Below are 21,334 nucleotides of genomic sequence, written 5' to 3'. Positions count from 1 at the left end.
GGAGGCGGCTGCCGCCAGGCGCCCTAAGAGCCCTGCGCTGCGCCTGCCTTTCGCTCTGACCTGCCGGTCGGGCCAGCCGGCGGCCGCAGCTCTCCAGCTCTCCACGGAGCGCGCGCTGCACTTGAGCTGCACCACCCGCGACCGGACTCCCGGCGGCCCGGTGGCCGGCCCACGCCGCCCCGCCCCCCGCCCCCCGTCACCCCCGGCCAACACTCGGCCGGCCCGGCCCGGGGGACCACAGGGCTTCCGGGACCCGGAGCAGCCGGCCGGGTGTGCCTGCCGGGGGCTGTAGGGGGGAGGGTGGAGTGAGGGGCGCGGAGGTCTTGGCGCTCTCCCACCCTGGGACCCTCCAGGCACCACCCGGCTCGGGGGCCGCCGCCCCTCCCCCACCCCCTCGCCCACCTCCCCAAGGCGTTCGCTGCCCAGGGCCACGTGGCCCCGGATCTGTCTGGCCTCGGGGCCCGCTGGGGCCCGCTGGGGCCCGCGGTCCTCTGAGCCTCCTGCGGGCCTAGGCGCAGCCCAGCCGTGGCCCTGAGCGCCCATCCTGCCCGGCACCTGCGCGGTGCCCAAACCCACCTGGAGCCACCAGCGCCGGCGCCCAGAGCTCGTCAGCCCCGCCCCTTCGCCCCACCGAGACCCCCCCCCCCTTGCCCCCACGCCGCCCTCCAAGCACAGGACCTTGCTGAGGGTGCAGACGAGCGACATGCAGCCACACGGACAGGCACACAGACACACTCGCAGGCACCCACGCCAAGTGAGACAGCCGGCCGGCGCAAGCTCGTCAGCCAGGGCCACAGCCAGAGCACCCACCCGTGAGAGGCCGGGGCCAGAGGAAGGGACGGGAGGCCCGGGGGTCAGGAGAGACAGAGACGGAAAGAGATGAAGGTTCAGAGACAGGCTCCCAAGACGGCGAGAGGGCAGAGGCAGAGGCAGAGGCAGATGCAGACAGACAGACAGACACGAGCGCGCAGGCACACCCAGGGAGGGAGAGCCAGAGAGAGGGAGACACAGAGCGACCGACAGAGAGACGGAAAGCGGGACACGGACAGGGGACAGGGGATGGCATCCCATCCGAGACGGACACTCTGGCACAGACCGTCACACACCGCAGAGAGCGGCCCGTGCGCAAGGGAGGGGGCGTCAGCCTTGGGCCGGGCGAGCCCGGGCTGGACGCGGTGCCCTGGGGCTGGCAATCACCCGTGGGGACCCCAAGACTTCCTCGCAGCCGAGGTCTCAAAGGTCCCCTTCGGCTTGGCTCCCTGAGGCGAGACCCAGCCCCCGCCCCCAGGCCAGAAGCTGAGTGTGGGAGAGAGTGTGCGTGTGAGTGTGTCGGTGGGCGACGGTGGGGTCGGGTCGACTGGGGGGCCGGGTGGATACCCACAGTGGAGGGGGGAGGGTGTGGCGGCCGGGCCTTTGGAAGCCTGTGTGGTCCTCTTGCTGTCTCTCTCTCTCCCTCTTTCTCCGTCTCCCTTACTTGTGGTTTCCCGCTCTTGACCTGTCTGGGCTGCGGGGGGTGTGTCTGTGTTTGGGGGGCGGGGGGGCGGGCGTGAGGGTGTGTGTGTGTGTGTGTGTGTGTGTGTGTGTGTGTGTGTTGTGCGCCCGCGCCTGCGGGAGACCTCGAGGTTGCCTGGCAGGATGCGTCTGGGGGTGGGGCTGGGGCCCCGGCCCCGCCCAGAATTGCCTGAGGCCTGCCAAGGGAGCCCCAGACAGAGACCCCCGCGCCCCCGCCCCCGCCGTTCCTCTGGTTTCCTGGACGCCGAAAGCCCAGGGGCTCGCGGGCCGCGCGGAGGCAACCCAGGTCTGCAGCGGGAGTCGGGGCCCCGGCCACCCAACCTGAGAGGGGCTGGAAGGCAGGCGGCGGCTCTGAGCGCGGTGGGGTGCCAGGGGCCAGCGGCAGGCGGGGCTTGCGGTGCGGCTGGGGCCCGGGGCTAAAGGAGAGGGGAGGCAGGGAAAAAAAGAGACAACAAAAAGCCTACAGCACCCGGTATTCCCAGGCGGTCTCCCATCCAAGTACTAACCGGGCCCGACCCTGCTTAGCTTCCGAGATCAGACGAGATCGGGCGCGTTCAGGGTGGTATGGCCGTAGACGGAGGCGGCTGCCGCCAGGCGCCCTAAGAGCCCTGCGCTGCGCCTGCCTTTCGCTCTGACCTGCCGGTCGGGCCAGCCGGCGGCCGCAGCTCTCCAGCTCTCCACGGAGCGCGCGCTGCACTTGAGCTGCACCACCCGCGACCGGACTCCCGGCGGCCCGGTGGCCGGCCCACGCCGCCCCGCCCCCCGCCCCCCGTCACCCCCGGCCAACACTCGGCCGGCCCGGCCCGGGGGACCACAGGGCTTCCGGGACCCGGAGCAGCCGGCCGGGTGTGCCTGCCGGGGGCTGTAGGGGGGAGGGTGGAGTGAGGGGCGCGGAGGTCTTGGCGCTCTCCCACCCTGGGACCCTCCAGGCACCACCCGGCTCGGGGGCCGCCGCCCCTCCCCCACCCCCTCGCCCACCTCCCCAAGGCGTTCGCTGCCCAGGGCCACGTGGCCCCGGATCTGTCTGGCCTCGGGGCCCGCTGGGGCCCGCTGGGGCCCGCGGTCCTCTGAGCCTCCTGCGGGCCTAGGCGCAGCCCAGCCGTGGCCCTGAGCGCCCATCCTGCCCGGCACCTGCGCGGTGCCCAAACCCACCTGGAGCCACCAGCGCCGGCGCCCAGAGCTCGTCAGCCCCGCCCCTTCGCCCCACCGAGGCCCCCCCCCCTTGCCCCCACGCCGCCCTCCAAGCACAGGACCTTGCTGAGGGTGCAGACGAGCGACATGCAGCCACACGGACAGGCACACAGACACACTCGCAGGCACCCACGCTAAGTGAGACAGCCGGCCGGCGCAAGCTCGTCAGCCAGGGCCACAGCCAGAGCACCCACCCGTGAGAGGCCGGGGCCAGAGGAAGGGACGGGAGGCCCGGGGGTCAGGAGAGACAGAGACGGAAAGAGATGAAGGTTCAGAGACAGGCTCCCAAGACGGCGAGAGGGCAGAGGCAGAGGCAGAGGCAGATGCAGACAGACAGACAGACACGAGCGCGCAGGCACACCCAGGGAGGGAGAGCCAGAGAGAGGGAGACACAGAGCGACCGACAGAGAGACGGAAAGCGGGACACGGACAGGGGACAGGGGATGGCATCCCATCCGAGACGGACACTCTGGCACAGACCGTCACACACCGCAGAGAGCGGCCCGTGCACAAGGGAGGGGGCGTCAGCCTTGGGCCGGGCGAGCCCGGGCTGGACGCGGTGCCCTGGGGCTGGCAATCACCCGTGGGGACCCCAAGACTTCCTCGCAGCCGAGGTCTCAAAGGTCCCCTTCGGCTTGGCTCCCTGAGGCGAGACCCAGCCCCCGCCCCCAGGCCAGAAGCTGAGTGTGGGAGAGAGTGTGCGTGTGAGTGTGTCGGTGGGCGACGGTGGGGTCGGGTCGACTGGGGGGCCGGGTGGATACCCACAGTGGAGGGGGGAGGGTGTGGCGGCCGGGCCTTTGGAAGCCTGTGTGGTCCTCTTGCTGTCTCTCTCTCTCCCTCTTTCTCCGTCTCCCTTACTTGTGGTTTCCGGCTCTTGACCTGTCTGGGCTGCGGGGGGTGTGTCTGTGTTTGGGGGGCGGGGGGGCGGGCGTGAGGGTGTGTGTGTGTGTGTGTGTGTGTGTGTGTGTGTGTGTGTTGTGCGCCCGCGCCTGCGGGAGACCTCGAGGTTGCCTGGCAGGATGCGTCTGGGGGTGGGGCTGTGGCCCCGGCCCCGCCCAGAATTGCCTGAGGCCTGCCAAGGGAGCCCCAGACAGAGACCCCCGCGCCCCCGCCCCCGCCGTTCCTCTGGTTTCCTGGACGCCGAAAGCCCAGGGGCTCGCGGGCCGCGCGGAGGCAACCCAGGTCTGCAGCGGGAGTCGGGGCCCCGGCCACCCAACCTGAGAGGGGCTGGAAGGCAGGCGGCGGCTCTGAGCGCGGTGGGGTGCCAGGGGCCAGCGGCAGGCGGGGCTTGCGGTGCGGCTGGGGCCCGGGGCTAAAGGAGAGGGGAGGCAGGGAAAAAAAGAGACAACAAAAAGCCTACAGCACCCGGTATTCCCAGGCGGTCTCCCATCCAAGTACTAACCGGGCCCGACCCTGCTTAGCTTCCGAGATCAGACGAGATCGGGCGCGTTCAGGGTGGTATGGCCGTAGACGGAGGCGGCTGCCGCCAGGCGCCCTAAGAGCCCTGCGCTGCGCCTGCCTTTCGCTCTGACCTGCCGGTCGGGCCAGCCGGCGGCCGCAGCTCTCCAGCTCTCCACGGAGCGCGCGCTGCACTTGAGCTGCACCACCCGCGACCGGACTCCCGGCGGCCCGGTGGCCGGCCCACGCCGCCCCGCCCCCCGCCCCCCGTCACCCCCGGCCAACACTCGGCCGGCCCGGCCCGGGGGACCACAGGGCTTCCGGGACCCGGAGCAGCCGGCCGGGTGTGCCTGCCGGGGGCTGTAGGGGGGAGGGTGGAGTGAGGGGCGCGGAGGTCTTGGCGCTCTCCCACCCTGGGACCCTCCAGGCACCACCCGGCTCGGGGGCCGCCGCCCCTCCCCCACCCCCTCGCCCACCTCCCCAAGGCGTTCGCTGCCCAGGGCCACGTGGCCCCGGATCTGTCTGGCCTCGGGGCCCGCTGGGGCCCGCTGGGGCCCGCGGTCCTCTGAGCCTCCTGCGGGCCTAGGCGCAGCCCAGCCGTGGCCCTGAGCGCCCATCCTGCCCGGCACCTGCGCGGTGCCCAAACCCACCTGGAGCCACCAGCGCCGGCGCCCAGAGCTCGTCAGCCCCGCCCCTTCGCCCCACCGAGGCCCCCCCCCCTTGCCCCCACGCCGCCCTCCAAGCACAGGACCTTGCTGAGGGTGCAGACGAGCGACATGCAGCCACACGGACAGGCACACAGACACACTCGCAGGCACCCACGCCAAGTGAGACAGCCGGCCGGCGCAAGCTCGTCAGCCAGGGCCACAGCCAGAGCACCCACCCGTGAGAGGCCGGGGCCAGAGGAAGGGACGGGAGGCCCGGGGGTCAGGAGAGACAGAGACGGAAAGAGATGAAGGTTCAGAGACAGGCTCCCAAGACGGCGAGAGGGCAGAGGCAGAGGCAGAGGCAGATGCAGACAGACAGACAGACACGAGCGCGCAGGCACACCCAGGGAGGGAGAGCCAGAGAGAGTGAGACACAGAGCGACCGACAGAGAGACGGAAAGCGGGACACGGACAGGGGACAGGGGATGGCATCCCATCCGAGACGGACACTCTGGCACAGACCGTCACACACCGCAGAGAGCGGCCCGTGCGCAAGGGAGGGGGCGTCAGCCTTGGGCCGGGCGAGCCCGGGCTGGACGCGGTGCCCTGGGGCTGGCAATCACCCGTGGGGACCCCAAGACTTCCTCGCAGCCGAGGTCTCAAAGGTCCCCTTCGGCTTGGCTCCCTGAGGCGAGACCCAGCCCCCGCCCCCAGGCCAGAAGCTGAGTGTGGGAGAGAGTGTGCGTGTGAGTGTGTCGGTGGGCGACGGTGGGGTCGGGTCGACTGGGGGGCCGGGTGGATACCCACAGTGGAGGGGGGAGGGTGTGGCGGCCGGGCCTTTGGAAGCCTGTGTGGTCCTCTTGCTGTCTCTCTCTCTCCCTCTTTCTCCGTCTCCCTTACTTGTGGTTTCCGGCTCTTGACCTGTCTGGGCTGCGGGGGGTGTGTCTGTGTTTGGGGGGCGGGGGGGCGGGCGTGAGGGTGTGTGTGTGTGTGTGTGTGTGTGTGTGTGTGTGTGTTGTGCGCCCGCGCCTGCGGGAGACCTCGAGGTTGCCTGGCAGGATGCGTCTGGGGGTGGGGCTGTGGCCCCGGCCCCGCCCAGAATTGCCTGAGGCCTGCCAAGGGAGCCCCAGACAGAGACCCCCGCGCCCCCGCCCCCGCCGTTCCTCTGGTTTCCTGGACGCCGAAAGCCCAGGGGCTCGCGGGCCGCGCGGAGGCAACCCAGGTCTGCAGCGGGAGTCGGGGCCCCGGCCACCCAACCTGAGAGGGGCTGGAAGGCAGGCGGCGGCTCTGAGCGCGGTGGGGTGCCAGGGGCCAGCGGCAGGCGGGGCTTGCGGTGCGGCTGGGGCCCGGGGCTAAAGGAGAGGGGAGGCAGGGAAAAAAAGAGACAACAAAAAGCCTACAGCACCCGGTATTCCCAGGCGGTCTCCCATCCAAGTACTAACCGGGCCCGACCCTGCTTAGCTTCCGAGATCAGACGAGATCGGGCGCGTTCAGGGTGGTATGGCCGTAGACGGAGGCGGCTGCCGCCAGGCGCCCTAAGAGCCCTGCGCTGCGCCTGCCTTTCGCTCTGACCTGCCGGTCGGGCCAGCCGGCGGCCGCAGCTCTCCAGCTCTCCACGGAGCGCGCGCTGCACTTGAGCTGCACCACCCGCGACCGGACTCCCGGCGGCCCGGTGGCCGGCCCACGCCGCCCCGCCCCCCGCCCCCCGTCACCCCCGGCCAACACTCGGCCGGCCCGGCCCGGGGGACCACAGGGCTTCCGGGACCCGGAGCAGCCGGCCGGGTGTGCCTGCCGGGGGCTGTAGGGGGGAGGGTGGAGTGAGGGGCGCGGAGGTCTTGGCGCTCTCCCACCCTGGGACCCTCCAGGCACCACCCGGCTCGGGGGCCGCCGCCCCTCCCCCACCCCCCCACCCCCTCGCCCACCTCCCCAAGGCGTTCGCTGCCCAGGGCCACGTGGCCCCGGATCTGTCTGGCCTCGGGGCCCGCTGGGGCCCGCTGGGGCCCGCGGTCCTCTGAGCCTCCTGCGGGCCTAGGCGCAGCCCAGCCGTGGCCCTGAGCGCCCATCCTGCCCGGCACCTGCGCGGTGCCCAAACCCACCTGGAGCCACCAGCGCCGGCGCCCAGAGCTCGTCAGCCCCGCCCCTTCGCCCCACCGAGGCCCCCCCCCCTTGCCCCCACGCCGCCCTCCAAGCACAGGACCTTGCTGAGGGTGCAGACGAGCGACATGCAGCCACACGGACAGGCACACAGACACACTCGCAGGCACCCACGCCAAGTGAGACAGCCGGCCGGCGCAAGCTCGTCAGCCAGGGCCACAGCCAGAGCACCCACCCGTGAGAGGCCGGGGCCAGAGGAAGGGACGGGAGGCCCGGGGGTCAGGAGAGACAGAGACGGAAAGAGATGAAGGTTCAGAGACAGGCTCCCAAGACGGCGAGAGGGCAGAGGCAGAGGCAGAGGCAGATGCAGACAGACAGACAGACACGAGCGCGCAGGCACACCCAGGGAGGGAGAGCCAGAGAGAGGGAGACACAGAGCGACCGACAGAGAGACGGAAAGCGGGACACGGACAGGGGACAGGGGATGGCATCCCATCCGAGACGGACACTCTGGCACAGACCGTCACACACCGCAGAGAGCGGCCCGTGCGCAAGGGAGGGGGCGTCAGCCTTGGGCCGGGCGAGCCCGGGCTGGACGCGGTGCCCTGGGGCTGGCAATCACCCGTGGGGACCCCAAGACTTCCTCGCAGCCGAGGTCTCAAAGGTCCCCTTCGGCTTGGCTCCCTGAGGCGAGACCCAGCCCCCGCCCCCAGGCCAGAAGCTGAGTGTGGGAGAGAGTGTGCGTGTGAGGGTGTCGGTGGGCGACGGTGGGGTCGGGTCGACTGGGGGGCTGGGTGGATACCCACAGTGGAGGGGGGAGGGTGTGGCGGCCGGGCCTTTGGAAGCCTGTGTGGTCCTCTTGCTGTCTCTCTCTCTCCCTCTTTCTCCGTCTCCCTTACTTGTGGTTTCCGGCTCTTGACCTGTCTGGGCTGCGGGGGGTGTGTCTGTGTTTGGGGGGCGGGGGGGCGGGCGTGAGGGTGTGTGTGTGTGTGTGTGTGTGTGTGTGTGTGTTGTGCGCCCGCGCCTGCGGGAGACCTCGAGGTTGCCTGGCAGGATGCGTCTGGGGGTGGGGCTGTGGCCCCGGCCCCGCCCAGAATTGCCTGAGGCCTGCCAAGGGAGCCCCAGACAGAGACCCCCGCGCCCCCGCCCCCGCCGTTCCTCTGGTTTCCTGGACGCCGAAAGCCCAGGGGCTCGCGGGCCGCGCGGAGGCAACCCAGGTCTGCAGCGGGAGTCGGGGCCCCGGCCACCCAACCTGAGAGGGGCTGGAAGGCAGGCGGCGGCTCTGAGCGCGGTGGGGTGCCAGGGGCCAGCGGCAGGCGGGGCTTGCGGTGCGGCTGGGGCCCGGGGCTAAAGGAGAGGGGAGGCAGGGAAAAAAAGAGACAACAAAAAGCCTACAGCACCCGGTATTCCCAGGCGGTCTCCCATCCAAGTACTAACCGGGCCCGACCCTGCTTAGCTTCCGAGATCAGACGAGATCGGGCGCGTTCAGGGTGGTATGGCCGTAGACGGAGGCGGCTGCCGCCAGGCGCCCTAAGAGCCCTGCGCTGCGCCTGCCTTTCGCTCTGACCTGCCGGTCGGGCCAGCCGGCGGCCGCAGCTCTCCAGCTCTCCACGGAGCGCGCGCTGCACTTGAGCTGCACCACCCGCGACCGGACTCCCGGCGGCCCGGTGGCCGGCCCACGCCGCCCCGCCCCCCGCCCCCCGTCACCCCCGGCCAACACTCGGCCGGCCCGGCCCGGGGGACCACAGGGCTTCCGGGACCCGGAGCAGCCGGCCGGGTGTGCCTGCCGGGGGCTGTAGGGGGGAGGGTGGAGTGAGGGGCGCGGAGGTCTTGGCGCTCTCCCACCCTGGGACCCTCCAGGCACCACCCGGCTCGGGGGCCGCCGCCCCTCCCCCACCCCCTCGCCCACCTCCCCAAGGCGTTCGCTGCCCAGGGCCACGTGGCCCCGGATCTGTCTGGCCTCGGGGCCCGCTGGGGCCCGCTGGGGCCCGCGGTCCTCTGAGCCTCCTGCGGGCCTAGGCGCAGCCCAGCCGTGGCCCTGAGCGCCCATCCTGCCCGGCACCTGCGCGGTGCCCAAACCCACCTGGAGCCACCAGCGCCGGCGCCCAGAGCTCGTCAGCCCCGCCCCTTCGCCCCACCGAGGCCCCCCCCCCTTGCCCCCACGCCGCCCTCCAAGCACAGGACCTTGCTGAGGGTGCAGACGAGCGACATGCAGCCACACGGACAGGCACACAGACACACTCGCAGGCACCCACGCTAAGTGAGACAGCCGGCCGGCGCAAGCTCGTCAGCCAGGGCCACAGCCAGAGCACCCACCCGTGAGAGGCCGGGGCCAGAGGAAGGGACGGGAGGCCCGGGGGTCAGGAGAGACAGAGACGGAAAGAGATGAAGGTTCAGAGACGAAGAGACGAAGAGATGAAGGCTCCCAAGACGGCGAGAGGGCAGAGGCAGAGGCAGAGGCAGATGCAGACAGACAGACAGACAGGAGCGCGCAGGCACACCCAGGGAGGGAGAGCCAGAGAGAGGGAGACACAGAGCGACCGACAGAGAGACGGAAAGCGGGACACGGACAGGGGACAGGGGATGGCATCCCATCCGAGACGGACACTCTGGCACAGACCGTCACACACCGCAGAGAGCGGCCCGTGCACAAGGGAGGGGGCGTCAGCCTTGGGCCGGGCGAGCCCGGGCTGGACGCGGTGCCCTGGGGCTGGCAATCACCCGTGGGGACCCCAAGACTTCCTCGCAGCCGAGGTCTCAAAGGTCCCCTTCGGCTTGGCTCCCTGAGGCGAGACCCAGCCCCCGCCCCCAGGCCAGAAGCTGAGTGTGGGAGAGAGTGTGCGTGTGAGTGTGTCGGTGGGCGACGGTGGGGTCGGGTCGACTGGGGGGCCGGGTGGATACCCACAGTGGAGGGGGGAGGGTGTGGCGGCCGGGCCTTTGGAAGCCTGTGTGGTCCTCTTGCTGTCTCTCTCTCTCCCTCTTTCTCCGTCTCCCTTACTTGTGGTTTCCCGCTCTTGACCTGTCTGGGCTGCGGGGGGTGTGTCTGTGTTTGGGGGGCGGGGGGGCGGGCGTGAGGGTGTGTGTGTGTGTGTGTGTGTGTGTGTGTGTGTTGTGCGCCCGCGCCTGCGGGAGACCTCGAGGTTGCCTGGCAGGATGCGTCTGGGGGTGGGGCTGGGGCCCCGGCCCCGCCCAGAATTGCCTGAGGCCTGCCAAGGGAGCCCCAGACAGAGACCCCCGCGCCCCCGCCCCCGCCGTTCCTCTGGTTTCCTGGACGCCGAAAGCCCAGGGGCTCGCGGGCCGCGCGGAGGCAACCCAGGTCTGCAGCGGGAGTCGGGGCCCCGGCCACCCAACCTGAGAGGGGCTGGAAGGCAGGCGGCGGCTCTGAGCGCGGTGGGGTGCCAGGGGCCAGCGGCAGGCGGGGCTTGCGGTGCGGCTGGGGCCCGGGGCTAAAGGAGAGGGGAGGCAGGGAAAAAAAGAGACAACAAAAAGCCTACAGCACCCGGTATTCCCAGGCGGTCTCCCATCCAAGTACTAACCGGGCCCGACCCTGCTTAGCTTCCGAGATCAGACGAGATCGGGCGCGTTCAGGGTGGTATGGCCGTAGACGGAGGCGGCTGCCGCCAGGCGCCCTAAGAGCCCTGCGCTGCGCCTGCCTTTCGCTCTGACCTGCCGGTCGGGCCAGCCGGCGGCCGCAGCTCTCCAGCTCTCCACGGAGCGCGCGCTGCACTTGAGCTGCACCACCCGCGACCGGACTCCCGGCGGCCCGGTGGCCGGCCCACGCCGCCCCGCCCCCCGCCCCCCGTCACCCCCGGCCAACACTCGGCCGGCCCGGCCCGGGGGACCACAGGGCTTCCGGGACCCGGAGCAGCCGGCCGGGTGTGCCTGCCGGGGGCTGTAGGGGGGAGGGTGGAGTGAGGGGCGCGGAGGTCTTGGCGCTCTCCCACCCTGGGACCCTCCAGGCACCACCCGGCTCGGGGGCCGCCGCCCCTCCCCCACCCCCTCGCCCACCTCCCCAAGGCGTTCGCTGCCCAGGGCCACGTGGCCCCGGATCTGTCTGGCCTCGGGGCCCGCTGGGGCCCGCTGGGGCCCGCGGTCCTCTGAGCCTCCTGCGGGCCTAGGCGCAGCCCAGCCGTGGCCCTGAGCGCCCATCCTGCCCGGCACCTGCGCGGTGCCCAAACCCACCTGGAGCCACCAGCGCCGGCGCCCAGAGCTCGTCAGCCCCGCCCCTTCGCCCCACCGAGACCCCCCCCCCCTTGCCCCCACGCCGCCCTCCAAGCACAGGACCTTGCTGAGGGTGCAGACGAGCGACATGCAGCCACACGGACAGGCACACAGACACACTCGCAGGCACCCACGCTAAGTGAGACAGCCGGCCGGCGCAAGCTCGTCAGCCAGGGCCACAGCCAGAGCACCCACCCGTGAGAGGCTGGGGCCAGAGGAAGGGACGGGAGGCCCGGGGGTCAGGAGAGACAGAGACGGAAAGAGATGAAGGTTCAGAGACAGGCTCCCAAGACGGCGAGAGGGCAGAGGCAGAGGCAGAGGCAGATGCAGACAGACAGACAGACACGAGCGCGCAGGCACACCCAGGGAGGGAGAGCCAGAGAGAGGGAGACACAGAGCGACCGACAGAGAGACGGAAAGCGGGACACGGACAGGGGACAGGGGATGGCATCCCATCCGAGACGGACACTCTGGCACAGACCGTCACACACCGCAGAGAGCGGCCCGTGCGCAAGGGAGGGGGCGTCAGCCTTGGGCCGGGCGAGCCCGGGCTGGACGCGGTGCCCTGGGGCTGGCAATCACCCGTGGGGACCCCAAGACTTCCTCGCAGCCGAGGTCTCAAAGGTCCCCTTCGGCTTGGCTCCCTGAGGCGAGACCCAGCCCCCGCCCCCAGGCCAGAAGCTGAGTGTGGGAGAGAGTGTGCGTGTGAGTGTGTCGGTGGGCGACGGTGGGGTCGGGTCGACTGGGGGGCCGGGTGGATACCCACAGTGGAGGGGGGAGGGTGTGGCGGCCGGGCCTTTGGAAGCCTGTGTGGTCCTCTTGCTGTCTCTCTCTCTCCCTCTTTCTCCGTCTCCCTTACTTGTGGTTTCCGGCTCTTGACCTGTCTGGGCTGCGGGGGGTGTGTCTGTGTTTGGGGGGCGGGGGGGCGGGCGTGAGGGTGTGTGTGTGTGTGTGTGTGTGTGTGTGTGTGTGTGTTGTGCGCCCGCGCCTGCGGGAGACCTCGAGGTTGCCTGGCAGGATGCGTCTGGGGGTGGGGCTGTGGCCCCGGCCCCGCCCAGAATTGCCTGAGGCCTGCCAAGGGAGCCCCAGACAGAGACCCCCGCGCCCCCGCCCCCGCCGTTCCTCTGGTTTCCTGGACGCCGAAAGCCCAGGGGCTCGCGGGCCGCGCGGAGGCAACCCAGGTCTGCAGCGGGAGTCGGGGCCCCGGCCACCCAACCTGAGAGGGGCTGGAAGGCAGGCGGCGGCTCTGAGCGCGGTGGGGTGCCAGGGGCCAGCGGCAGGCGGGGCTTGCGGTGCGGCTGGGGCCCGGGGCTAAAGGAGAGGGGAGGCAGGGAAAAAAAGAGACAACAAAAAGCCTACAGCACCCGGTATTCCCAGGCGGTCTCCCATCCAAGTACTAACCGGGCCCGACCCTGCTTAGCTTCCGAGATCAGACGAGATCGGGCGCGTTCAGGGTGGTATGGCCGTAGACGGAGGCGGCTGCCGCCAGGCGCCCTAAGAGCCCTGCGCTGCGCCTGCCTTTCGCTCTGACCTGCCGGTCGGGCCAGCCGGCGGCCGCAGCTCTCCAGCTCTCCACGGAGCGCGCGCTGCACTTGAGCTGCACCACCCGCGACCGGACTCCCGGCGGCCCGGTGGCCGGCCCACGCCGCCCCGCCCCCCGCCCCCCGTCACCCCCGGCCAACACTCGGCCGGCCCGGCCCGGGGGACCACAGGGCTTCCGGGACCCGGAGCAGCCGGCCGGGTGTGCCTGCCGGGGGCTGTAGGGGGGAGGGTGGAGTGAGGGGCGCGGAGGTCTTGGCGCTCTCCCACCCTGGGACCCTCCAGGCACCACCCGGCTCGGGGGCCGCCGCCCCTCCCCCACCCCCTCGCCCACCTCCCCAAGGCGTTCGCTGCCCAGGGCCACGTGGCCCCGGATCTGTCTGGCCTCGGGGCCCGCTGGGGCCCGCTGGGGCCCGCGGTCCTCTGAGCCTCCTGCGGGCCTAGGCGCAGCCCAGCCGTGGCCCTGAGCGCCCATCCTGCCCGGCACCTGCGCGGTGCCCAAACCCACCTGGAGCCACCAGCGCCGGCGCCCAGAGCTCGTCAGCCCCGCCCCTTCGCCCCACCGAGGCCCCCCCCCCTTGCCCCCACGCCGCCCTCCAAGCACAGGACCTTGCTGAGGGTGCAGACGAGCGACATGCAGCCACACGGACAGGCACACAGACACACTCGCAGGCACCCACGCTAAGTGAGACAGCCGGCCGGCGCAAGCTCGTCAGCCAGGGCCACAGCCAGAGCACCCACCCGTGAGAGGCCGGGGCCAGAGGAAGGGACGGGAGGCCCGGGGGTCAGGAGAGACAGAGACGGAAAGAGATGAAGGTTCAGAGACAGGCTCCCAAGACGGCGAGAGGGCAGAGGCAGAGGCAGAGGCAGATGCAGACAGACAGACAGACACGAGCGCGCAGGCACACCCAGGGAGGGAGAGCCAGAGAGAGGGAGACACAGAGCGACCGACAGAGAGACGGAAAGCGGGACACGGACAGGGGACAGGGGATGGCATCCCATCCGAGACGGACACTCTGGCACAGACCGTCACACACCGCAGAGAGCGGCCCGTGCACAAGGGAGGGGGCGTCAGCCTTGGGCCGGGCGAGCCCGGGCTGGACGCGGTGCCCTGGGGCTGGCAATCACCCGTGGGGACCCCAAGACTTCCTCGCAGCCGAGGTCTCAAAGGTCCCCTTCGGCTTGGCTCCCTGAGGCGAGACCCAGCCCCCGCCCCCAGGCCAGAAGCTGAGTGTGGGAGAGAGTGTGCGTGTGAGTGTGTCGGTGGGCGACGGTGGGGTCGGGTCGACTGGGGGGCCGGGTGGATACCCACAGTGGAGGGGGGAGGGTGTGGCGGCCGGGCCTTTGGAAGCCTGTGTGGTCCTCTTGCTGTCTCTCTCTCTCCCTCTTTCTCCGTCTCCCTTACTTGTGGTTTCCCGCTCTTGACCTGTCTGGGCTGCGGGGGGTGTGTCTGTGTTTGGGGGGCGGGGGGGCGGGCGTGAGGGTGTGTGTGTGTGTGTGTGTGTGTGTGTGTGTGTTGTGCGCCCGCGCCTGCGGGAGACCTCGAGGTTGCCTGGCAGGATGCGTCTGGGGGTGGGGCTGGGGCCCCGGCCCCGCCCAGAATTGCCTGAGGCCTGCCAAGGGAGCCCCAGACAGAGACCCCCGCGCCCCCGCCCCCGCCGTTCCTCTGGTTTCCTGGACGCCGAAAGCCCAGGGGCTCGCGGGCCGCGCGGAGGCAACCCAGGTCTGCAGCGGGAGTCGGGGCCCCGGCCACCCAACCTGAGAGGGGCTGGAAGGCAGGCGGCGGCTCTGAGCGCGGTGGGGTGCCAGGGGCCAGCGGCAGGCGGGGCTTGCGGTGCGGCTGGGGCCCGGGGCTAAAGGAGAGGGGAGGCAGGGAAAAAAAGAGACAACAAAAAGCCTACAGCACCCGGTATTCCCAGGCGGTCTCCCATCCAAGTACTAACCGGGCCCGACCCTGCTTAGCTTCCGAGATCAGACGAGATCGGGCGCGTTCAGGGTGGTATGGCCGTAGACGGAGGCGGCTGCCGCCAGGCGCCCTAAGAGCCCTGCGCTGCGCCTGCCTTTCGCTCTGACCTGCCGGTCGGGCCAGCCGGCGGCCGCAGCTCTCCAGCTCTCCACGGAGCGCGCGCTGCACTTGAGCTGCACCACCCGCGACCGGACTCCCGGCGGCCCGGTGGCCGGCCCACGCCGCCCCGCCCCCCGCCCCCCGTCACCCCCGGCCAACACTCGGCCGGCCCGGCCCGGGGGACCACAGGGCTTCCGGGACCCGGAGCAGCCGGCCGGGTGTGCCTGCCGGGGGCTGTAGGGGGGAGGGTGGAGTGAGGGGCGCGGAGGTCTTGGCGCTCTCCCACCCTGGGACCCTCCAGGCACCACCCGGCTCGGGGGCCGCCGCCCCTCCCCCACCCCCTCGCCCACCTCCCCAAGGCGTTCGCTGCCCAGGGCCACGTGGCCCCGGATCTGTCTGGCCTCGGGGCCCGCTGGGGCCCGCTGGGGCCCGCGGTCCTCTGAGCCTCCTGCGGGCCTAGGCGCAGCCCAGCCGTGGCCCTGAGCGCCCATCCTGCCCGGCACCTGCGCGGTGCCCAAACCCACCTGGAGCCACCAGCGCCGGCGCCCAGAGCTCGTCAGCCCCGCCCCTTCGCCCCACCGAGGCCCCCCCCCCTTGCCCCCACGCCGCCCTCCAAGCACAGGACCTTGCTGAGGGTGCAGACGAGCGACATGCAGCCACACGGACAGGCACACAGACACACTCGCAGGCACCCACGCTAAGTGAGACAGCCGGCCGGCGCAAGCTCGTCAGCCAGGGCCACAGCCAGAGCACCCACCCGTGAGAGGCCGGGGCCAGAGGAAGGGACGGGAGGCCCGGGGGTCAGGAGAGACAGAGACGGAAAGAGATGAAGGTTCAGAGACAGGCTCCCAAGACGGCGAGAGGGCAGAGGCAGAGGCAGAGGCAGATGCAGACAGACAGACAGACACGAGCGCGCAGGCACACCCAGGGAGGGAGAGCCAGAGAGAGGGAGACACAGAGCGACCGACAGAGAGACGGAAAGCGGGACACGGACAGGGGACAGGGGATGGCATCCCATCCGAGACGGACACTCTGGCACAGACCGTCACACACCGCAGAGAGCGGCCCGTGCACAAGGGAGGGGGCGTCAGCCTTGGGCCGGGCGAGCCCGGGCTGGACGCGGTGCCCTGGGGCTGGCAATCACCCGTGGGGACCCCAAGACTTCCTCGCAGCCGAGGTCTCAAAGGTCCCCTTCGGCTTGGCTCCCTGAGGCGAGACCCAGCCCCCGCCCCCAGGCCAGAAGCTGAGTGTGGGAGAGAGTGTGCGTGTGAGTGTGTCGGTGGGCGACGGTGGGGTCGGGTCGACTGGGGGGCCGGGTGGATACCCACAGTGGAGGGGGGAGGGTGTGGCGGCCGGGCCTTTGGAAGCCTGTGTGGTCCTCTTGCTGTCTCTCTCTCTCCCTCTTTCTCCGTCTCCCTTACTTGTGGTTTCCCGCTCTTGACCTGTCTGGGCTGCGGGGGGTGTGTCTGTGTTTGGGGGGCGGGGGGGCGGGCGTGAGGGTGTGTGTGTGTGTGTGTGTGTGTGTGTGTGTGTTGTGCGCCCGCGCCTGCGGGAGACCTCGAGGTTGCCTGGCAGGATGCGTCTGGGGGTGGGGCTGGGGCCCCGGCCCCGCCCAGAATTGCCTGAGGCCTGCCAAGGGAGCCCCAGACAGAGACCCCCGCGCCCCCGCCCCCGCCGTTCCTCTGGTTTCCTGGACGCCGAAAGCCCAGGGGCTCGCGGGCCGCGCGGAGGCAACCCAGGTCTGCAGCGGGAGTCGGGGCCCCGGCCACCCAACCTGAGAGGGGCTGGAAGGCAGGCGGCGGCTCTGAGCGCGGTGGGGTGCCAGGGGCCAGCGGCAGGCGGGGCTTGCGGTGCGGCTGGGGCCCGGGGCTAAAGGAGAGGGGAGGCAGGGAAAAAAAGAGACAACAAAAAGCCTACAGCACCCGGTATTCCCAGGCGGTCTCCCATCCAAGTACTAACCGGGCCCGACCCTGCTTAGCTTCCGAGATCAGACGAGATCGGGCGCGTTCAGGGTGGTATGGCCGTAGACGGAGGCGGCTGCCGCCAGGCGCCCTAAGAGCCCTGCGCTGCGCCTGCCTTTCGCTCTGACCTGCCGGTCGGGCCAGCCGGCGGCCGCAGCTCTCCAGCTCTCCACGGAGCGCGCGCTGCACTTGAGCTGCACCACCCGCGACCGGACTCCCGGCGGCCCGGTGGCCGGCCCACGCCGCCCCGCCCCCCGCCCCCCGTCACCCCCGGCCAACACTCGGCCGGCCCGGCCCGGGGGACCACAGGGCTTCCGGGACCCGGAGCAGCCGGCCGGGTGTGCCTGCCGGGGGCTGTAGGGGGGAGGGTGGAGTGAGGGGCGCGGAGGTCTTGGCGCTCTCCCACCCTGGGACCCTCCAGGCACCACCCGGCTCGGGGGCCGCCGCCCCTCCCCCACCCCCTCGCCCACCTCCCCAAGGCGTTCGCTGCCCAGGGCCACGTGGCCCCGGATCTGTCTGGCCTCGGGGCCCGCTGGGGCCCGCTGGGGCCCGCTGGGGCCCGCGGTCCTCTGAGCCTCCTGCGGGCCTAGGCGCAGCCCAGCCGTGGCCCTGAGCGCCCATCCTGCCCGGCACCTGCGCGGTGCCCAAACCCACCTGGAGCCACCAGCGCCGGCGCCCAGAGCTCGTCAGCCCCGCCCCTTCGCCCCACCGAGACCCCCCCCCCTTGCCCCCACGCCGCCCTCCAAGCACAGGACCTTGCTGAGGGTGCAGACAAGCGACATGCAGCCACACGGACAGGCACACAGACACACTCGCAGGCACCCACGCTAAGTGAGACAGCCGGCCGGCGCAAGCTCGTCAGCCAGGGCCACAGCCAGAGCACCCACCCGTGAGAGGCCGGGGCCAGAGGAAGGGACGGGAGGCCCGGGGGTCAGGAGAGACAGAGACGGAAAGAGATGAAGGTTCAGAGACAGGCTCCCAAGACGGCGAGAGGGCAGAGGCAGAGGCAGAGGCAGATGCAGACAGACAGACAGACACGAGCGCGCAGGCACACCCAGGGAGGGAGAGCCAGAGAGAGGGAGACACAGAGCGACCGACAGAGAGACGGAAAGCGGGACACGGACAGGGGACAGGGGATGGCATCCCATCCGAGACGGACACTCTGGCACAGACCGTCACACACCGCAGAGAGCGGCCCGTGCGCAAGGGAGGGGGCGTCAGCCTTGGGCCGGGCGAGCCCGGGCTGGACGCGGTGCCCTGGGGCTGGCAATCACCCGTGGGGACCCCAAGACTTCCTCGCAGCCGAGGTCTCAAAGGTCCCCTTCGGCTTGGCTCCCTGAGGCGAGACCCAGCCCCCGCCCCCAGGCCAGAAGCTGAGTGTGGGAGAGAGTGTGCGTGTGAGTGTGTCGGTGGGCGACGGTGGGGTCGGGTCGACTGGGGGGCCGGGTGGATACCCACAGTGGAGGGGGGAGGGTGTGGCGGCTGGGCCTTTGGAAGCCTGTGTGGTCCTCTTGCTGTCTCTCTCTCTCCCTCTTTCTCCGTCTCCCTTACTTGTGGTTTCCGGCTCTTGACCTGTCTGGGCTGCGGGGGGTGTGTCTGTGTTTGGGGGGCGGGGGGGCGGGCGTGAGGGTGTGTGTGTGTGTGTGTGTGTGTGTGTGTGTGTGTTGTGCGCCCGCGCCTGCGGGAGACCTCGAGGTTGCCTGGCAGGATGCGTCTGGGGGTGGGGCTGGGGCCCCGGCCCCGCCCAGAATTGCCTGAGGCCTGCCAAGGGAGCCCCAGACAGAGACCCCCGCGCCCCCGCCCCCGCCGTTCCTCTGGTTTCCTGGACGCCGAAAGCCCAGGGGCTCGCGGGCCGCGCGGAGGCAACCCAGGTCTGCAGCGGGAGTCGGAGCCCCGGCCACCCAACCTGAGAGGGGCTGGAAAGCAGGCGGCGGCTCTGAGCGCGGTGGGGTGCCAGGGGCCAGCGGCAGGCGGGGCTTGCGGTGCGGCTGGGGCCCGGGGCTAAAGGAGAGGGGAGGCAGGGAAAAAAAGAGACAACAAAAAGCCTACAGCACCCGGTATTCCCAGGCGGTCTCCCATCCAAGTACTAACCGGGCCCGACCCTGCTTAGCTTCCGAGATCAGACGAGATCGGGCGCGTTCAGGGTGGTATGGCCGTAGACGGAGGCGGCTGCCGCCAGGCGCCCTAAGAGCCCTGCGCTGCGCCTGCCTTTCGCTCTGACCTGCCGGTCGGGCCAGCCGGCGGCCGCAGCTCTCCAGCTCTCCACGGAGCGCGCGCTGCACTTGAGCTGCACCACCCGCGACCGGACTCCCGGCGGCCCGGTGGCCGGCCCACGCCGCCCCGCCCCCCGCCCCCCGTCACCCCCGGCCAACACTCGGCCGGCCCGGCCCGGGGGACCACAGGGCTTCCGGGACCCGGAGCAGCCGGCCGGGTGTGCCTGCCGGGGGCTGTAGGGGGGAGGGTGGAGTGAGGGGCGCGGAGGTCTTGGCGCTCTCCCACCCTGGGACCCTCCAGGCACCACCCGGCTCGGGGGCCGCCGCCCCTCCCCCACCCCCTCGCCCACCTCCCCAAGGCGTTCGCTGCCCAGGGCCACGTGGCGCCGGATCTGTCTGGCCTCGGGGCCCGCTGGGGCCCGCTGGGGCCCGCGGTCCTCTGAGCCTCCTGCGGGCCTAGGCGCAGCCCAGCCGTGGCCCTGAGCGCCCATCCTGCCCGGCACCTGCGCGGTGCCCAAACCCACCTGGAGCCACCAGCGCCGGCGCCCAGAGCTCGTCAGCCCCGCCCCTTCGCCCCACCGAGACCCCCCCCCCCTTGCCCCCACGCCGCCCTCCAAGCACAGGACCTTGCTGAGGGTGCAGACGAGCGACATGCAGCCACACGGACAGGCACACAGACACACTCGCAGGCACCCACGCTAAGTGAGACAGCCGGCCGGCGCAAGCTCGTCAGCCAGGGCCACAGCCAGAGCACCCACCCGTGAGAGGCCGGGGCCAGAGGAAGGGACGGGAGGCCCGGGGGTCAGGAGAGACAGAGACGGAAAGAGATGAAGGTTCAGAGACAGGCTCCCAAGACGGCGAGAGGGCAGAGGCAGAGGCAGAGGCAGATGCAGACAGACAGACAGACACGAGCGCGCAGGCACACCCAGGGAGGGAGAGCCAGAGAGAGGGAGACACAGAGCGACCGACAGAGAGACGGAAAGCGGGACACGGACAGGGGACAGGGGATGGCATCCCATCCGAGACGGACACTCTGGCACAGACCGTCACACACCGCAGAGAGCGGCCCGTGCGCAAGGGAGGGGGCGTCAGCCTTGGGCCGGGCGAGCCCGGGCTGGACGCGGTGCCCTGGGGCTGGCAATCACCCGTGGGGACCCCAAGACTTCCTCGCAGCCGAGGTCTCAAAGGTCCCCTTCGGCTTGGCTCCCTGAGGCGAGACCCAGCCCCCGCCCCCAGGCCAGAAGCTGAGTGTGGGAGAGAGTGTGCGTGTGAGTGTGTCGGTGGGCGACGGTGGGGTCGGGTCGACTGGGGGGCCGGGTGGATACCCACAGTGGAGGGGGGAGGGTGTGGCGGCCGGGCCTTTGGAAGCCTGTGTGGTCCTCTTGCTGTCTCTCTCTCTCCCTCTTTCTCCGTCTCCCTTACTTGTGGTTTCCGGCTCTTGACCTGTCTGGGCTGCGGGGGGTGTGTCTGTGTTTGGGGGGCGGGGGGGCGGGCGTGAGGGTGTGTGTGTGTGTGTGTGTGTGTTGTGCGCCCGCGCCTGCGGGAGACCTCGAGGTTGCCTGGCAGGATGCGTCTGGGGGTGGGGCTGGGGCCCCGGCCCCGCCCAGAATTGCCTGAGGCCTGCCAAGGGAGCCCCAGACAGAGACCCCCGCGCCCCCGCCCCCGCCGTTCCTCTGGTTTCCTGGACGCCGAAAGCCCAGGGGCTCGCGGGCCGCGCGGAGGCAACCCAGGTCTGCAGCGGGAGTCGGGGCCCCGGCCACCCAACCTGAGAGGGGCTGGAAGGCAGGCGGCGGCTCTGAGCGCGGTGGGGTGCCAGGGGCCAGCGGCAGGCGGGGCTTGCGGTGCGGCTGGGGCCCGGGGCTAAAGGAGAGGGGAGGCAGGGAAAAAAAGAGACAACAAAAAGCCTACAGCACCCGGTATTCCCAGGCGGTCTCCCATCCAAGTACTAACCGGGCCCGACCCTGCTTAGCTTCCGAGATCAGACGAGATCGGGCGCGTTCAGGGTGGTATGGCCGTAGACGGAGGCGGCTGCCGCCAGGCGCCCTAAGAGCCCTGCGCTGCGCCTGCCTTTCGCTCTGACCTGCCGGTCGGGCCAGCCGGCGGCCGCAGCTCTCCAGCTCTCCACGGAGCGCGCGCTGCACTTGAGCTGCACCACCCGCGACCGGACTCCCGGCGGCCCGGTGGCCGGCCCACGCCGCCCCGCCCCCCGCCCCCCGTCACCCCCGGCCAACACTCGGCCGGCCCGGCCCGGGGGACCACAGGGCTTCCGGGACCCGGAGCAGCCGGCCGGGTGTGCCTGCCGGGGGCTGTAGGGGGGAGGGTGGAGTGAGGGGCGCGGAGGTCTTGGCGCTCTCCCACCCTGGGACCCTCCAGGCACCACCCGGCTCGGGGGCCGCCGCCCCTCCCCCACCCCCCCACCCCCTCGCCCACCTCCCCAAGGCGTTCGCTGCCCAGGGCCACGTGGCCCCGGATCTGTCTGGCCTCGGGGCCCGC

The 21,334-nt window shown here is 71.4% G+C and overlaps 10 non-coding genes across 10 annotated transcripts; all 10 read right to left on the bottom strand.

Annotated features, from left to right (window-relative positions):
- Positions 1–1,969: 1,969 nt before the first annotated feature.
- On the bottom strand, positions 1,970–2,088 carry LOC138087925 (5S ribosomal RNA). The gene has a single exon (XR_011145526.1). It is a non-coding gene; the product is annotated as a 5S ribosomal RNA (ribosomal RNA).
- A 1,968-nt stretch (positions 2,089–4,056) lies between these two features.
- Positions 4,057–4,175, bottom strand: LOC138087924 (5S ribosomal RNA). The gene has a single exon (XR_011145525.1). It is a non-coding gene; the product is annotated as a 5S ribosomal RNA (ribosomal RNA).
- A 1,966-nt stretch (positions 4,176–6,141) lies between these two features.
- Positions 6,142–6,260, bottom strand: LOC138087923 (5S ribosomal RNA). The gene has a single exon (XR_011145524.1). It is a non-coding gene; the product is annotated as a 5S ribosomal RNA (ribosomal RNA).
- Positions 6,261–8,230: 1,970 nt separating this feature from the next.
- LOC138087922 (5S ribosomal RNA) lies at positions 8,231–8,349 on the bottom strand. The gene has a single exon (XR_011145523.1). It is a non-coding gene; the product is annotated as a 5S ribosomal RNA (ribosomal RNA).
- Positions 8,350–10,329: 1,980 nt separating this feature from the next.
- LOC138087921 (5S ribosomal RNA) lies at positions 10,330–10,448 on the bottom strand. The gene has a single exon (XR_011145522.1). It is a non-coding gene; the product is annotated as a 5S ribosomal RNA (ribosomal RNA).
- A 1,967-nt stretch (positions 10,449–12,415) lies between these two features.
- Positions 12,416–12,534, bottom strand: LOC138087920 (5S ribosomal RNA). Its single transcript, XR_011145521.1, has one exon. It is a non-coding gene; the product is annotated as a 5S ribosomal RNA (ribosomal RNA).
- A 1,962-nt stretch (positions 12,535–14,496) lies between these two features.
- On the bottom strand, positions 14,497–14,615 carry LOC138087917 (5S ribosomal RNA). Its single transcript, XR_011145519.1, has one exon. It is a non-coding gene; the product is annotated as a 5S ribosomal RNA (ribosomal RNA).
- A 1,962-nt stretch (positions 14,616–16,577) lies between these two features.
- LOC138087916 (5S ribosomal RNA) lies at positions 16,578–16,696 on the bottom strand. Its single transcript, XR_011145518.1, has one exon. It is a non-coding gene; the product is annotated as a 5S ribosomal RNA (ribosomal RNA).
- A 1,974-nt stretch (positions 16,697–18,670) lies between these two features.
- Positions 18,671–18,789, bottom strand: LOC138087915 (5S ribosomal RNA). Its single transcript, XR_011145517.1, has one exon. It is a non-coding gene; the product is annotated as a 5S ribosomal RNA (ribosomal RNA).
- A 1,953-nt stretch (positions 18,790–20,742) lies between these two features.
- LOC138087914 (5S ribosomal RNA) lies at positions 20,743–20,861 on the bottom strand. Its single transcript, XR_011145516.1, has one exon. It is a non-coding gene; the product is annotated as a 5S ribosomal RNA (ribosomal RNA).
- Positions 20,862–21,334: the final 473 nt, after the last annotated feature.

The sequence above is a fragment of the Capricornis sumatraensis genome, chromosome 10 (genome assembly GCF_032405125.1).
Source record: "Capricornis sumatraensis isolate serow.1 chromosome 10, serow.2, whole genome shotgun sequence".
Lineage (NCBI taxonomy): Eukaryota > Metazoa > Chordata > Mammalia > Artiodactyla > Bovidae > Capricornis > Capricornis sumatraensis.
The sequence above is the reverse complement of the archived record's forward strand: the minus strand, read 5'-3'. Positions and strand labels throughout refer to the sequence as shown.